Source organism: Empidonax traillii, unplaced genomic scaffold (assembly GCF_003031625.1).
Source record: "Empidonax traillii isolate 1590-97213 ecotype Southwest subspecies unplaced genomic scaffold, ASM303162v1 scaffold375:size1330703, whole genome shotgun sequence".
NCBI classification, from domain to species: Eukaryota; Metazoa; Chordata; class Aves; order Passeriformes; family Tyrannidae; genus Empidonax; species Empidonax traillii.
Genome location: NW_020955568.1, coordinates 1,138,731 through 1,153,394, shown reverse-complemented (window position 1 = coordinate 1,153,394; position 14,664 = coordinate 1,138,731). Strand labels below are relative to the sequence as shown.

At 52.5% G+C, this 14,664-nt stretch overlaps 1 protein-coding gene across 2 annotated transcripts in view; it reads left to right on the top strand.

The window, feature by feature from the left end:
• The first annotated feature begins 5,647 nt into the window (after nt 1–5,647).
• NEK6 (NIMA related kinase 6) overlaps nt 5,648–14,664 on the top strand; it is a 44,939-nt gene continuing 35,922 nt past the window's right edge. Inside the window, exon 1 of one of the 2 annotated variants that reach the window (XM_027892939.1) lies at nt 5,648–5,683. The gene's annotated coding sequence lies outside the window, so the exon portion shown is untranslated. The remainder of the gene's footprint in view (nt 5,684–14,664) is intronic. The other variant, XM_027892938.1, reaches the window with a different exon arrangement.

The window sequence follows — 14,664 nt, the reverse complement described above, 5'->3', positions numbered from 1 at the left end:
TTGTACGATCCCTGTGTGTTAGGCCACCAGTAGTGCTGCAGTTTTCATTTGCATTCTTTTGTCTCTGTGGATCCATATCATTAGTCTGAAACGTAAGACTACCTGCAGCTTTCTCTGGGCAGGAGTCCCCTTTTGTCAAGCACAGTTTGGGTCCTGACTCTTGAGTAGGACCCCAAAATCCTTCAGTGTTGCCGATCAGTCCTGCTCCCACTGAAGTTCAGGGTAAAATTCATCCCACTTTCTGTAGCTGTGAAATGACACAGCACTGGTGCTACAAACCAACCTTTGGAGAGGAGGAGGAGAGCAAATCAGGAAAGAAAAGTATTCCCCAGAATAGATTCCTCAGAAACTATTCCCTGTGCAAGGGGCTGGGGGTGGGAAGGTGCATGCCTGCAGCGTCTGGCAGGGTCACACTCGTAACATCTGGCTGTGAAAGCTGGGAAGCTCTGCCAGCTCCCTTGGAATAACAGCCCGAGCTCACGGAGATGGAGAGGGGCTCTGCATTCCTGCAGAACTCGCCCAGAACACTTGGAAGGGGTCACCAGCAGGAATGTCAGGGAAAAATAGGGGAAGGGCCTAGGACTGTTAAAACCAGAGCTGCTCAGTCTGGCTTCAATTGCTCTTCTCCTTTTCCACTCTTCTCTTTTCTGTATTTCTTTCTTGTCTTCTCTGGCTGTGCAGGGGAGGCGTTTGAGCCTCACTAATGACCAGACACTGTATAAACAGGGGCCAACTCGAGGCAGTTCGTTAAGAAAATAGGGGAGACAGAGCATTAAAGCTCATGCCTTGCTAACACAATAATGAAGCAGTTAGAAGGGTTTATCTTCACTCACAGCTTAACATATGGTTTGAGTTCCCACCTGAGCCCAGGCCCTGCTGATCCATGGGGCTCCAGCCCAGTGAGCCACATCACACCCTGCCCGGAGAGGTGAGAGGGAGGACACGGGTTTGAATGAAGGTGCTTCCCAGCCCAGCACCAGGGGCAGGGGGAGCTGGGAGCTGTGACCCCAGGGCTGTGGCAGCTCTGGGCTCACACAGCTGGAGCAGAGGGGCAGTTACAGCAGTGGAGCTGCAGAAAGAGGAGTGCAGGAGTCAATATTCATCCATATATTCATGCTCTGTAGGCTCGAGTGCTGTGATGCTCATTATCTAGGCATGACCTTAAAACTGCAGTTGATTGAGAACACGGCAGCCCATCTGCTTGGCAACACGGGCTGCTGGGGGCCTCACCCCAGCACTGCTCCCTGCACTGCTGCTCTGCTCTTTGTCTGAACACAGAGCCCAGGGCACAGGCTTGCCCCCCAAACCCTCTGCTGGGGCTGAGACGGGGCATTCACAACTCTCCCTCTCCCAGGAGCACAGTGAGGGATGTCTGTGTGTACAGCACACGGAGCTTACTCCATGTCCCAGCTCCAGCTCTGTACAGAAAACTTCCTCCTTCTCCTTTTTGCCCCAAAATAAGCAGCAACTACAATCCTGAGTGCCTGAAAAACTCTATCTGCCACCTGCCCCTCCACAGAGCTCATGCCACGAGCTCCCTCCGGTTGGGGTGGTGGCAGTGCCACCCAACAGCTCAGCAGGGCCAGCTGGATGTAACAAGGACAGTGTGCTAAGGCCAGTGCCGAGGTGTTCCCTCCACTGGGGTGAAACACCTCTCCTCTCTGTACAGGAGAATGAGCAAATTCATGAATGAAAACTCACAATTTCCTGCTCTGTGAGGAGAGGACAACAGGCCTCTTCCCCTTTTTCTGTACCACCCCGACCTGGTTCCAAGTGACCAAAAGAATGAATGAGAACTGTCTGCTGCCACCTCATCATTTCAAACACACAGCCACCAGGAAAGAGGAAACAATGTTCAGTGTTCTCTCCATGTGAAAAATCCTTCTGCTCCTTCCTCCAGACACCTTCCTAAGCCTGTTTTTGAGCATCTCTCTTTCTTTAAAAGCAAACGCGTCTTTCTTCTAAGCAATTAAACTCTATAAAAAAGGCCATTTTCCCCATCATAGTTTCCCATCTCCCCTTTCCTGGATGGCAATCCCATACTCCAGATCTCACGCTGGGGAGGTTATTCTGCCACTGGTCACATCTGGTTCCCTGATGAGATCCGCAGGCGGCCGGGCTGGAGCGCTGCCGGGGTCCCGTGGCAGCCCAGGTTGCCTTATCTTCCCCCAGACCAGCACTATCTAAGCCCCTTGGTTGTGTTCCTCCCCTCCCTCAGCACACTCACAGTTAGAGACTGAACTGCTGCACAAACGCTCATGAGCTCAGTCCACAGGTCTTAACTGCATTAAGAAAGAGGCATTTCTGGGAGCAGCGTGGTGGAGAGACTCTGCCTTTCCCCCCGTTCCGTGCTGGAATGCATTCCTGCAGCATTAACACCTCCCCCGGGACCCCAACCCTGCCCAAAGCTGAGGCTGGGGCTGTGCCTGCCCCGGGGGGGTGAGGGGCTGCCTGCCACACACAGCACCACGGCCTGCCCTCCAGCTCCTGCTGCCAGACACCCTCCTCAGACACCACCCTCTGCCTCTGAGGAAGAGGCTTATTTTTTGAGGGCTTTTTGGTTGCCTTTTTCCCCCCATGAAAATCCCTTCTAGCAGAGTCTGCTCCGTGTGTGCTATTAAGAATGGAAAATAAATAAGTCGATAGGCATATATTAAGTCAGTAGGGCCAGGAATTCATCGATAACAGACTGAGGATGAAGGATACAGTGACAGTTGCATTTAGTTCTCAGAATAAAGTAAATCAATCAAATTGACTGCATGTTGATTTAAAATCCTTAAAGATTTGGGTCAAGATCGTTCTAGTTTTCCCAAAACGGACTTGTTACTGGGAATCCTCATACCACAAGTAGTGCAGGAATGCTTCTGCTCAATTTTCTCAGCCCCCATGGATATTCTGTGCTGGCTCCCCGTGCCTGGCTCTGTTGGAACAATTAACACAGAGTGGCCCCGCTCCCCTGGGTCAGCGCTACCACCCGGGCTGTGAACAGTGCTGGGTGTTCTCCAGCCACATCAGTACTGGCCATAAACGCTTTAGAGGCATAAAAGGCTATTTCTTCTTATTTTTGGTTAAAAATCAGGTTATTTAAGATACTGTTATTTATGTACTTCTCCGTTCCTCCCGGCCTGAAGTAACTACTAACGACCCCTTTGGACAGTTGTATCGGTGGGATTTCAAGTCTTGTGGGTTAAAATGTACATCAACCCATCCTTGACCTGTATAAAATAATTAACTGGCTAAATGGAGTGGGTAGCAGGGTCTGTGAATGATGCAACCCTCATTTAGATGAGTGTATATAAAATACATTCCTTACAATTCGGGAGACTTGATCTGTGGCTTTTCTCACAGGGACAGAAACGAGGAAGGAATAAACATCTTCTGAAAGTTCTCACTTGAGGGGCTGTTTCGAAGAGAATTTCACACAGAACCATAGCACAGATATGAAAGAAAGTCTATTTCTGTCAAGATTTAATTGAGGAAATTTAATTTTCTTTCTTAACTGAATTGCTGTTGATAATTTAAATTAATTCTGTCTGGTCTGTCTAATTTAGCCATGAAAAACCTGGATCTTGGAGCTGAGCACAAGAACGTAGCAGATTTTTAAAAACAGCTTTTCTGAATAGAAAGACGGTAATTTATGGCAGCCTAACAAAATATATTTTTTGGTTGCTGTTTTGATGTAAAGCACTTAAATTCTTCTACCTCAATCCACTGACATTCTCATTTTAAGAGAAAGAAATGCATTTTTGCAAATGGCACATCAACAGACCTTGGGAAAACTGAGTTTGGAGAAAAAGAATGGAATTAATTTTGTTTCTCTAAGCGCTTTCCCATGTTTCAGATTTTGTACTGATAGATTGATGATATGATTTGCTTTAAAACCAGGTGGCCTCTTAGTTTCCATCTGTTGTGTCTATTGCTCTGTCTCTAGTGAGAAGCACTGCAGAGCTGTGCAGGCATCTGCACCCCAGAGAGGAACTGTGCGATCCGAGAGAGAATCCACTCTTACAGCGTCTGAAAGGGGAGAAACTCGAGCCCCGGGCCCCTGTGTGTGTCCACCCAAACTGAATCCACTGAATGTCTATCAGCTTGGTGTAAACAGCTTTACACCCAAAGCCAGTGACATTTCCAGAAGGAACAGTTCAGATCTCCCCAAACCAGCGGAATATCCCGCAGTTTCTGGTCTCTCTGGATGCCGGAGGCGGCACTGCTTTCGCAAGAACGTTTTCCTAAAAGGGGGAGTTTTGACGGATAAAAGCCATTTGAGTAAAAACCTGCCATGTTTCAGGTTCTGCAAAACACAGAATGACTTTGGAGCTTGAAGTACGTGAGTGGAGTCTGCTGGAAAAAGTGACTCGTTTGAGCTGAAATGTCTCGGGCAGCAGGTTCCCCCCAGCTCTGGTGTGGGTGTGGGTGATGCAGTGAGTGCAGACAGATGCTGCAGCACTTCCCTGGAAGCTGCGTGTTCGGGAACTGAACAGGCACAGGGTGCGGAGCGGGGCCTTTCCCGCTGCTCCCGGGGAACGCACTCAACAAACCCTCGGTGCTGCGGGGAAAGGCGTCACTGCGTCCCACTGTCTTCTCCAGACAGCTGCAGCACACCTGGAGGAATTTGGAAACACGGAGAGGCCCAGGCACGGGGCACACGGGATGAAACCGCAGCTCCATCCCGGGTGCCTGGAGTGATCCCAGTGAACAGCCTTCCCCGTCCCTGCTGGGATCGGCTCCATTGCTCGCGGCACTTCAACCGGCTTAGGGGATTGATTAAAAAGAAAGGCATTAGAAAGTGTTCTCTTTAACTGGCAAAGAATCGTGGAAATGGTTCCAGGGGCAGAGGTGCTTTCGCTGGCACAGCGCGTTGCTGTCGCTGGCGGTAACGCCGAGCTTTGCCAGCGCGGGGAGTTTCCCGAGAACATCCTGGCACAAGTTTGACAGAAGTGACACTCGTCCAACCGGGACCGCCCGCCCTCCTCCGCCGGCACCGCGGGGGAGCCTTGCTCCTTCCGCCTGTGTTTACTGTCAGCTTCGCTTTCAGGTTTGTGTGCGCTTGTAAAAAAAACTGTTGAATTTCAAACTGAAATTCAGCTTGCCCCGACTACCAGCGCGGCAGCTGCAAAGCACAGCGGTTTGGACGGAGGGTTTTCCATGAGGAGCGCTGGATGGACGTGGAGCCGGACCCGGTCAGGCCGGTTCCCGCAGGAACTCGGCGATGCCTCTGCCGGGCCCGTGGCTGCGGAACGCCCCGGCTGTCCCGCGCTGCGGCCCCGGCGGGAGCGGCTCGCGGGGAGCCCCGCAGGCACCGCGCCGGCCCTCGGGGCGGGGGAGCGCAGCGCGGCCGGGCCGGTCTCGGTGCCCCCGTGTCCTGTCCTTGTTCCCTCCCGTGTCCCCCCCTGTTTCCCCCCCGTCCCCCCCGCGCTCAAGGTGCGGGGCCGGGTGCGGGGGGGTCTCCGGGGGTGCCGAGCGCGCACGCGCCGCCCCGCGCGCGCCCCCCGCGCGGCCCCCGCCCGGCCTGCGTGGCAGCGGCGGCGCGCGCGGCCCGGCGGGCGGCGCGTGCGCGGGAGCGCGGGGCGGGCGCGCGCCGAGAAGTTGGGTGCGGGACGCGGCGCCGCTCGCTCGGTCTGAGGGGATCCCGCCCGGCCCGAGGGGATCCCGCCCGGCCCCGCCACCGCCCCGCCGGCCGCAGGTGAGCGCGGGGGGCCGCTCCGCCGGGCCGGGCTCGCCGGGCAGCCCCGGCCGGGCCGGGCCGCAGCGCCGGGCGCGGGTGGGCGGGGGAGGCCCGGGCGGGAGCGGGAGCGGGAGCGGGAGCGGGGGGTCCGGGCCGCGGGGCCCACACGTGCCCGGGCGGCGGCGGGAAGGGCCGGGAACGGCCCCGCTCCCGCAGGACGGGGATCCGCCGGCCGGGCCGCCCGGGCAAAGTTAGGAGCGCGATACGGACACGGGTGTTGGCGCGGGTCGGTGTCGCTCGGAGGCTTTGGGGAGGTTTGGGGGTTGGTTCCATTTTCGCCTCTCCGAGCACACGCGCCCCGGCCGAGCCGTGCGCGGCCCCCTGCCCCGCCGAGCTGCCCCCGCAGCCCGGGATGTGCCGGTCCCCGGTTCGTGTCCTCGGGGAGACTGCGGGAGCTCCGGGGGCTGGCGGAGACACCCCCGGGAGGCCCCGAGACCCTGCCCGGCTGCCTCTGGCAGGCGTGTCCTGAGCCCGCGGCTCCCCGGGTGCCGTACCTGCTGTGCCTCAGGAGATGGGAGCTGCGGGGATTGCACACATGGCTCTGGAGAGAGCACATGCTGGAGCTCAACTAGGAAATACCATCTTTCCCCCCCAGCATGTGCCTCCCTCCAAAGTGTGATTTATGCTTGTTTAGAGTAGCGGTGGATCTCTGAGCCCATCTGTTTGTCTGCCTGTTCACGCACATGGAATCTCTCTGCCTATGGTGATTGCCTATGGCGTTATTGCAGGAGAAGTAGTTTGGTAGGAAATATTGTAGCAATTACAAGTCCAGTGATGCGAGTTCCTGACACATTGTGACTGTCTTGCTGTCAGTTCTGTGTCTCCTTTTAAAGTTCATTTTTTGTGAATCACTGTAAGTAACCGTTTAACTTCTGCAGCATTTCTTCAGCTTTTACATTTGAGACGTCTCTTGACATTGCGTCAAACTCTTTCCACTGTTATTTTTTTCCTGTTGACGTTTTTTGTGACAGTCATATTCTGTTAAGCAACAACGAAAAAAGAAGGAACTCCTTTTAGATAAGGGTGTTGCTGCCCGTTTCCTCTGGCTCTGAGCCTTAGAGACCTAGAAAAAAAAGGGGCTGTGAGGAACTTTTATTATGATGGAAAAAGAGCATTTTCTGTGGGAAGTGAGGTTTCTAGACGGAGCGTGAGTGACTGCTGTCACCCCAAAGGAATTGTCAGAGCAGAGCCAGCCTTTTGCTTTCCTAACACCTGTGATGTGTGACGCTTCTGCTTGTTTCGTTTTCCCCTCCTTCCTCTGGAATTCTGTTTCTTGACAAATAGGTGTTTTATGAGAGAGAACAGGCGTAATTGGAATGTGAGTTTTAATGTACCTTTTCAAATTCTTCACTGTTCATTTTGTTGGGCAAAGAGCAGCTGAAGATGAATAACTTGGACTCCAAGCCCATTCTGGGAAACAGGTTTTTTTGGCTGTACTTGCCTTCTGTGATCCTGCCCGAAAAGTTTTATGTCAATCTATAACACTGAAATGTACGTTGAAAATGTTGAGCCTACACTGGCTTTTCTCACTTCATGTAGTAATGGAGTCTGTACTGGAGAAAACGGGGAGATTCTGAGATTTCCTGTGCTTTGGGGCTTTATTCACTCCTACCTGTTGTTCTGAAGGACTCTGGCAATGGCTTGAAAGAGTTTTTTGTGTACTGAATGAGCTGTTGCTTTCTCAGAGTAAAAAAGACTCCCCATATTTTTGTTTGTACAGGGATAAGAGCCAGAAATGCCCTGTGGGTTTTCCTCCTGCTCTCCCTTCCTAGCTGTAAAATGGGGTGGTTACCAGCAAGTCCCCCTCCTGTGCACCTGCAGCTTTCTAGATGTGTAAAAGACTAATTAGTGGATGTATTTTAACATCTCCTCCTCCTTTACACAGTGCCAAATACATTTAAGCTCAGGGATATGAGAAATGTATCCCAACAACCAAGCTGGCAGTACAGACCAGCCCCCAGGGCTGCTGCAGCCAGAGCTGGGGCAGGAGGGAGAAATCAAATGTGTTCAGTCCGAATTTAAAGCAGGAAAATGGACTGTCCCAGAGGAGCAGAGGAAGATTTCACAAATGAAATGACAAATGTGGGAATCAGTGAGACCTTTGGGGCTTGTAGGGCTTTTGCTCTGTCCTAAATGAAAGCCTAGTTGGGATGCAGTCCTTACGGAAAATGAATTTAACAGCCCAACTTGTGCTTTAGTTTTTGTCACTCTAATTAGCTTTTCTTAGATGTTCTTGTTGCAGAAGAGGTTGTTCATGGCGATCTCCAGCAAATGAGAACAATAAGTGCATGGAACTTCATTTTAGAAGCTGGGCTCATCATCACCACTGAATGATTGTGTTTCTAATTGCAACTCCCACAGTTTTGCTACAGTTCAACCCTTGTACAGACAGACAGTGCTCATGGTTCTCTATGGTTTGAGCACAGAATTGTGATTGAGGAAGTCATGAACAGCCATTCTGCCCGTGACACGCACTCCTGCATTTCTGTGGTAAACTCACTTAACCAGTTGTTTTACCTTTTATGGGAACACGGTGACTAACTCAGTGTGGACCTCTCCAGGTGCTTGACTGGGTTGTTTGTGGTATTTGGCCAGAAAAGGATGACCCACTGTGGCCCTGGTTCCAGGGCAGGCTCGGACAGAGGAGGCTCACACGTGTCTGTGCTGCACTCCTGGACTGGGCAGGACGGCCTTTCCCAGCACAAAACCAGTTAAAGGTTGTCCAAAATGGGCAGAATGAACACTTTGTCCTGTTGAAGGCCTCGAAGGTAGCTCTCTCTGTTGCTGGATGCTGTTAATGCTGTGTTTATGGTGCTCACCCTGCCTGTGCAAAGCTTTCAGTAGCAGCACTCGGCAGTGCTCAGCAGGTTCCGTGGGCGTTTGCGCCGTGGGCCTGTGGGTGCTCAGGAGATAAGTGCAGGTTATCTGGGGCTGAGGGAACACGGGTTTGGTGTGTCAGCAGCTCGCCCCACACTCTGGGTGCTCCCAGGCTGGAGGAGCAGTGTGTGTGTGTGTGCCCAGGCTGTGTCCTTGCCTTTCCCCAGAGGGGACTGGCACACGGGGAGCTCGGAGGCTGCTGAGCTGCAGGGACGGGCTGTGTGCTGGGGGAACCCCATGGACCCTCCCCTGGTGCTCTGGGGGCTGCACAGCACGTTGGGTGTGATGGCGTGGAAGGGGTCTCTTCAGGGGTGAACTCCATGCCCACTGTAGAGCTGTGTCTGCAGAGGAAAATGAGGAAAAAGCAGAGTCTCTAGGAGGGAGAGAGTGTGTTCAAACTGAGAGGTGGTGGTGGTATTTTTCCTTTTGAAGAAAAAAACCCAGAAGCCAGAACATTTGCATGTAAAGTCTAGATTTAGGTCTTCGGGACTTTAAAGTCACAGTGGGTTTTTTCCCAATAGATTGGAATTGCTGCAGTGTGTCTAAATTACATAGAAAATGAACCTGTATAAAATACGCTTAAAAAATGTCCTTGCAGGTTTGGGGGTGTGTGGAGGTGTGTGTGTTTGTGCAGCCAGGCTGGGAGCTGCTGCCTTTAGCTGGCTGAAATGTAGGACAGGGAGGACCAAGGAGGTTCTCTGTATGGAACCAGGTGGCCATTCTAGAGCTTGTAAGCGAAGCTTTGTTTAAAAACAGAAGAGCGCAGGGAGTTATTTTCATAGTGAATTGAATGCAGAAGTCTGTAATGCTGTCAGCTCCTTTTTGTGGGTAGATAGGTCTTTTTCTATCTTGCCTTATTTTTTATATACATATTGGATTGGATCAAGATGACTTCAAGTTCTAACCTGTGCTAAGTATTTCAACATCTGGACTCGCTGTAAGCAGCGTTGCTGTCCAGGCATGAGAATTCTCTTGGATCGTTTTTTAACATTTTAAAATATTTCAGAAAAAAGTATTTTTTTTTTATTCAGTTAAAAATTACATGTGGCTTCCAGTGTTTAGTCTTGTGACATGGCTTATTACATGGCATGATGCAATAAATTGCAAATAGTTTTATGGTTTCAGTACAATTAAAGAAATTAAATTTCTAAATTGTTTACTTCAGCTTGGTGCTACTTTAAGTGTCTGCTCTCAGAGATTCCAGGCAGTGAACAGCTGTCTGTCGCAGATGGGAGAGGAAAAAAACCTTCCCCTTAGCTTCTTACTCCTAAAAAGGTTTGCATATAAACCCAGTAGTAATGTAATACAACCTTTTAGTCAAATTTGAGTTTCCTGTTACACTTTAAGTGAAGCGACAGCAGAGTCGTATCTATTTGAAACCAAATGGTGTAAGCGAATGCGACTCGAGGAATTTTGGGCTCCAAAGCGTTCTTGAAACCTCACAGATGCTGGTTGAGCAGTCGGAATGCATTATTTATTGCATCTCAAAAGAAAAAAAAGCCTTGCATGTAGTTCATGACTCCTGTTGTGTGCTGTGTTTTGGGAAGATCAGGAGGTATTGTCTGTCCTGTGCTTGTACTGGAAATCAGGTCGTGTAGAAACTCTCAAGGAAACAAGCAGGTAATCCACATTTTTAATAGAGTCTGGGTGCAATGAAGTCTGAAAAAGAGCAGGTTTGGGGCTGAGTGTTTTCTGCTGAGATCTCAGTGTGGCAGGAGTGGAGTTTGTGCTCAGAACTGCACAAAGTTTGAGACTGTGAATTGGATGTGCTGGTTTATTGCTCCATGAGCTAATTCACCATGGCAATTATAAAACTTATTAAAATAGTTATGACATGCCTGATCACAAAGCGCAGGAGTGGGAAGATCGTTCTTTCTAAATGAAGGAGTTGTTGCTGCTGGCATCCAGCTTTTCCCCTTATGGTGGTTTCCTTTCTATCTTTTTTTTTTTTTTTAATCCCTCTGGACTATTAACAGGCATTTTACAGTCCCCAGGCATTTCTTAAAGTTTTTGTGCTTATTGGCTTTGGGTAACTTTGTTCTCCAGTTCTGGACTCCGACCTTTGTATTGTGCCTGACGTGATGAATCAAAGGAGGTGTCAGCCCATCCCCTGCCCTTGGCCAGACCTGGGGCATCAACCCAGACAGATCAATGCGTTTGCTTTTTAGGAAGGCAATTTATTTTCTGGTTTTGCCCAGGTGCTGGCTGGTCTGGGCTGCGGTGTGATGGTGCTGTGCTGTCCCTGGGGGCTGGCAGTGCCCTGCTCTGTGCCCAGTTCAGTGGGGCTGGCAGTGCCCTGCTCTGTGCCCAGTTCAGTGGGGCTGTGCTGTCCCTGGGGGCTGGCAGTGCCCTGCTCTGTGCCCAGCTCAGTGGGGCTGTGCTGTCCCTGGGGGCTGGCAGTGCCCTGCTCTGTGCCCAGTTTGTGTTTGTGTGGGGTTTGTGTGGCTGCCCCTGCACATGGGCCTGTCTCAGTGTAGGGTGTCATCGGCTCTGTGTGTAATTCAGCAGATGGGGGGATCGTTTGTGTAACATCAGTGGGAGATTTTGTTGAAATGTTGTTTTTCCAGAAAGCCCTTTGGGAATGAGCCTCCTGGTCAGAGGGAAGGGACAGCTCCCGGTCCGGTGTTGGCGGTGGCAGGATGGGGTGGGAGTGTGTGAGCTCAAACCCCCCGACCTGAAGAACCCAGGGGCAGTGAACCTGAGCGTGGCACTGCCAGAGCAGGGGCAGAGATTGCCCTCTGAGCAGGGCATGAGCAGCTCTTCTCACCAGGAGTGCTGTCAGCAGCATCCCCTGAGCCTCGGCGGCACTGCCAGCACACAGCGAGGGACCTTCCCGAGGCTGTTTGACGTGGTGGGACCCCCAAGACAGCTGTGCCATCCCTCAGGGGAAGCTGTCACCATCCTGCTCCCCACACCTGTGTTGGGTGAGCCAGATCTGGCCCCTCCCGCGGGCCATGGCAGGGGACAGGGCCGCACTGAGCGGGGCTGTGACCCCGTCCCAGCCCAGCCTGCCGGCGGAGCAGGTGTTGCTCCACACCCCAGGGAGGATTTGCAAGTGTTCCATTTTGCAGAGCTGGGTGACAGCTCCTGCTCTCAGGTGTCCTTTGTCTGGGTTTGGGCAGCACTTGCTGCATGGTGGGCAGGGTCCCGGCCGGGTGAGGGCTTGGTGGGCACACACCAGAGCTGTCGGGCCATGCTGGCAGCACAGGGGGTGCTGCAGGGCTGGGATGGCTCCCTGTGGGGCCCCTGTGCTCCCTCCCCACACGGCCCTGTGTCCTGCCTCTGGTGGGGCATGAAAATACAAGTCCCAATTTTTCCTCTTTCCGTAGAGCCAGCTGTCCTCTTTGGCTTGGGAGAGTAACTTTTTCCTTAAGTTAGTGGTGTTTAAACTGTGGAACTGGAGATGAAAATTGCTTCAGATGGTGCAGTAATTGGGGAATGCTGACCTGCAGCACAGATTGCGGCCTCACAGTACGTTCAACACAATCCTTTCAGGAATTTCACTTGAAGTGTCTTGTCCTGTTCTTAACCCTGGGGACGCTTGTTGCTGCCGTGCTGAGAAGGTGTGGGGTTTTGTCCCTGTTGGAACATTTTGTTTCCTGCGTAGGAGCACTCTGAATGTCAGCCTGTCCTGGAGGCCTTGTGGTGGCTCTGGTTCTCGGGGCATATGTGTGTCATTACTGTGACAAGAGAAGGGGCTCGGGGTAGAACAGATATCAAACATGAACCCAGTCATTCCTCCCTCTTTCATTCATGGACATTCAGCTTTCATTCTTTGTGCTGTTGGTGTCACATCAGCTCTTCTCTAAGAGCTGTAAAAAAATGAGCCTCAAAAATGTAAAAGTGGAACAAAAAACCCCAAGCAACCTTCAAAAGGTTTTACATATATATGAATGTATTCCAAGGAAGCAAATAAGTCACAACTGTGTGTCTGTGTTACCCTTTAATCAGTTGGGAAACCTAAGTGGTGACTCTCAGCTGTCAGTGTATTAAGAACCAGCGCTGCCTTTTGTGGAGTCTGTATATACTGAGCTCNTTGCTTTTTAGGAAGGCAATTTATTTTCTGGTTTTGCCCAGGTGCTGGCTGGTCTGGGCTGCGGTGTGATGGGGCTGTGCTGTCCCTGGGGGCTGGCAGTGCCCTGCTCTGTGCCCAGCTCAGTGGGGCTGGCAGTGCCCTGCTCTGTGCCCAGTTCAGTGGGGCTGTGCTGTCTCTGGGGGCTGGCAGTGCCCTGCTCTGTGCCCAGCTCAGTGGGGCTGTGCTGTCTCTGGGGGCTGGCAGTGCCCTGCTCTGTGCCCAGTTCAGTGGGGCTGTGCTGTCTCTGGGGGCTGGCAGTGCCCTGCTCTGTGCCCAGCTCAGTGGGGCTGGCAGTGCCCTGCTCTGTGCCCAGCTCAGTGGGGCTGTGCTGTCCCTGGGGGCTGGCAGTGCCCTGCTCTGTGCCCAGCTCAGTGGGGCTGTGCTGTCCCTGGGGGCTGGCAGTGCCCTGCTCTGTGCCCAGTTTGTGTTTGTGTGGGGTTTGTGTGGCTGCCCCTGCACATGGGCCTGTCTCAGTGTAGGGTGTCATCGGCTCTGTGTGTAATTCAGCGGATGGGGGGATCGTTTGTGTAACATCAGTGGGAGATTTTGTTGAAATGTTGTTTTTCCAGAAAGCCCTTTGGGAATGAGCCTCCTGGTTAGAGGGAAGGGACAGCTCCCGGTCCGGTGTTGGCGGTAGCAGGATGGGGTGGGAGTGTGTGAGCTCAAACCCCCCGACCTGAAGAACCCAGGGGCAGTGAACCTGAGCGTGGCACTGCCAGAGCAGGGGCAGAGATTGCCCTCTGAGCAGGGCATGAGCAGCTCTTCTCACCAGGAGTGCTGTCAGCAGCATCCCCTGGCACTGCCAGCACACAGCGAGGGACCTTCCCGAGGCTGTTTGACGTGGTGGGACCCCCAAGACAGCTGTGCCATCCCTCAGGGGAAGCTGTCACCATCCTGCTCCCCACACCTGTGTTGGGTGAGCCAGATCCGGCCCCTCCCGCGGGCCATGGCAGGGGACAGGGCCGCACTGAGCGGGGCTGTGACCCCGTCCCAGCCCAGCCTGCCGGCGGAGCAGGTGTTGCTCCACACCCCAGGGAGGATTTGCAAGTGTTCCATTTTGCAGAGCTGGGTGACAGCTCCTGCTCTCGGGTGTCCTTTGTCTGGGTTTGGGCAGCACTTGCTGCGTGGTGGGCAGGGTCCCAGCCGGGTGAGGGCTCGGTGGGCACACACCAGAGCTGTCAGGCCATGCTGGCAGCACAGGGGGTGCTGCAGGGCTGGGATGGCTCCCTGTGGGGCCCCTGTGCTCCCTCCCCACACGGCCCTGTGTCCTGCCTCTGGTGGGGCATGAAAATACAAGTCCCAATTTTTCCTCTTTCCGTAGAGCCAGCTGTCCTCTTTGGCTTGGGAGAGTAACTTTTTCCTTAAGTTAGTGGTGTTTAAACTGTGGAATTGGAGATGAAAATTGCTTCAGATGGTGCAGTAATTGGGGAATGCTGACCTGCAGCACAGATTGCGGCCTCACAGTACGTTCAATACAATCCTTTCAGGAATTTCACTTGAAGTGTCTTGTCCTGTTCTTAACCCTGGGGACGCTTGTTGCTGCCGTGCTGAGAAGGTGTGGGGTTTTGTCCCTGTTGGAACATTTTGTTTCCTGCGTAGGAGCACTCTGAATGTCAGCCTGTCCTGGAGGCCTTGTGGTGGCTCTGGTTCTCGGGGCATATGTGTGTCATTACCGTGACAAGAGAAGGGGCTCGGGGTAGAACAGATATCAAACATGAACCCAGTCATTCCTCCCTCTTTCATTCATGGACATTCAGCTTTCATTCTTTGTGCTGTTGGTGTCACATCAGCTCTTCTGTAAGAGCTGTAAAAAAATGAGCCTCAAAAATGTAAAAGTGGAACAAAAAACCCCAAGCAACCTTCAAAAGGTTTTACATATATATGAATGTATTCCAAGGAAGCAAATAAGTCACAACTGTGTGTCTGTGTTACCCTTTAATCAGTTGGGAAACCTAAGTGGTGACTCTCAGCTGTCAGTGTATTAAGA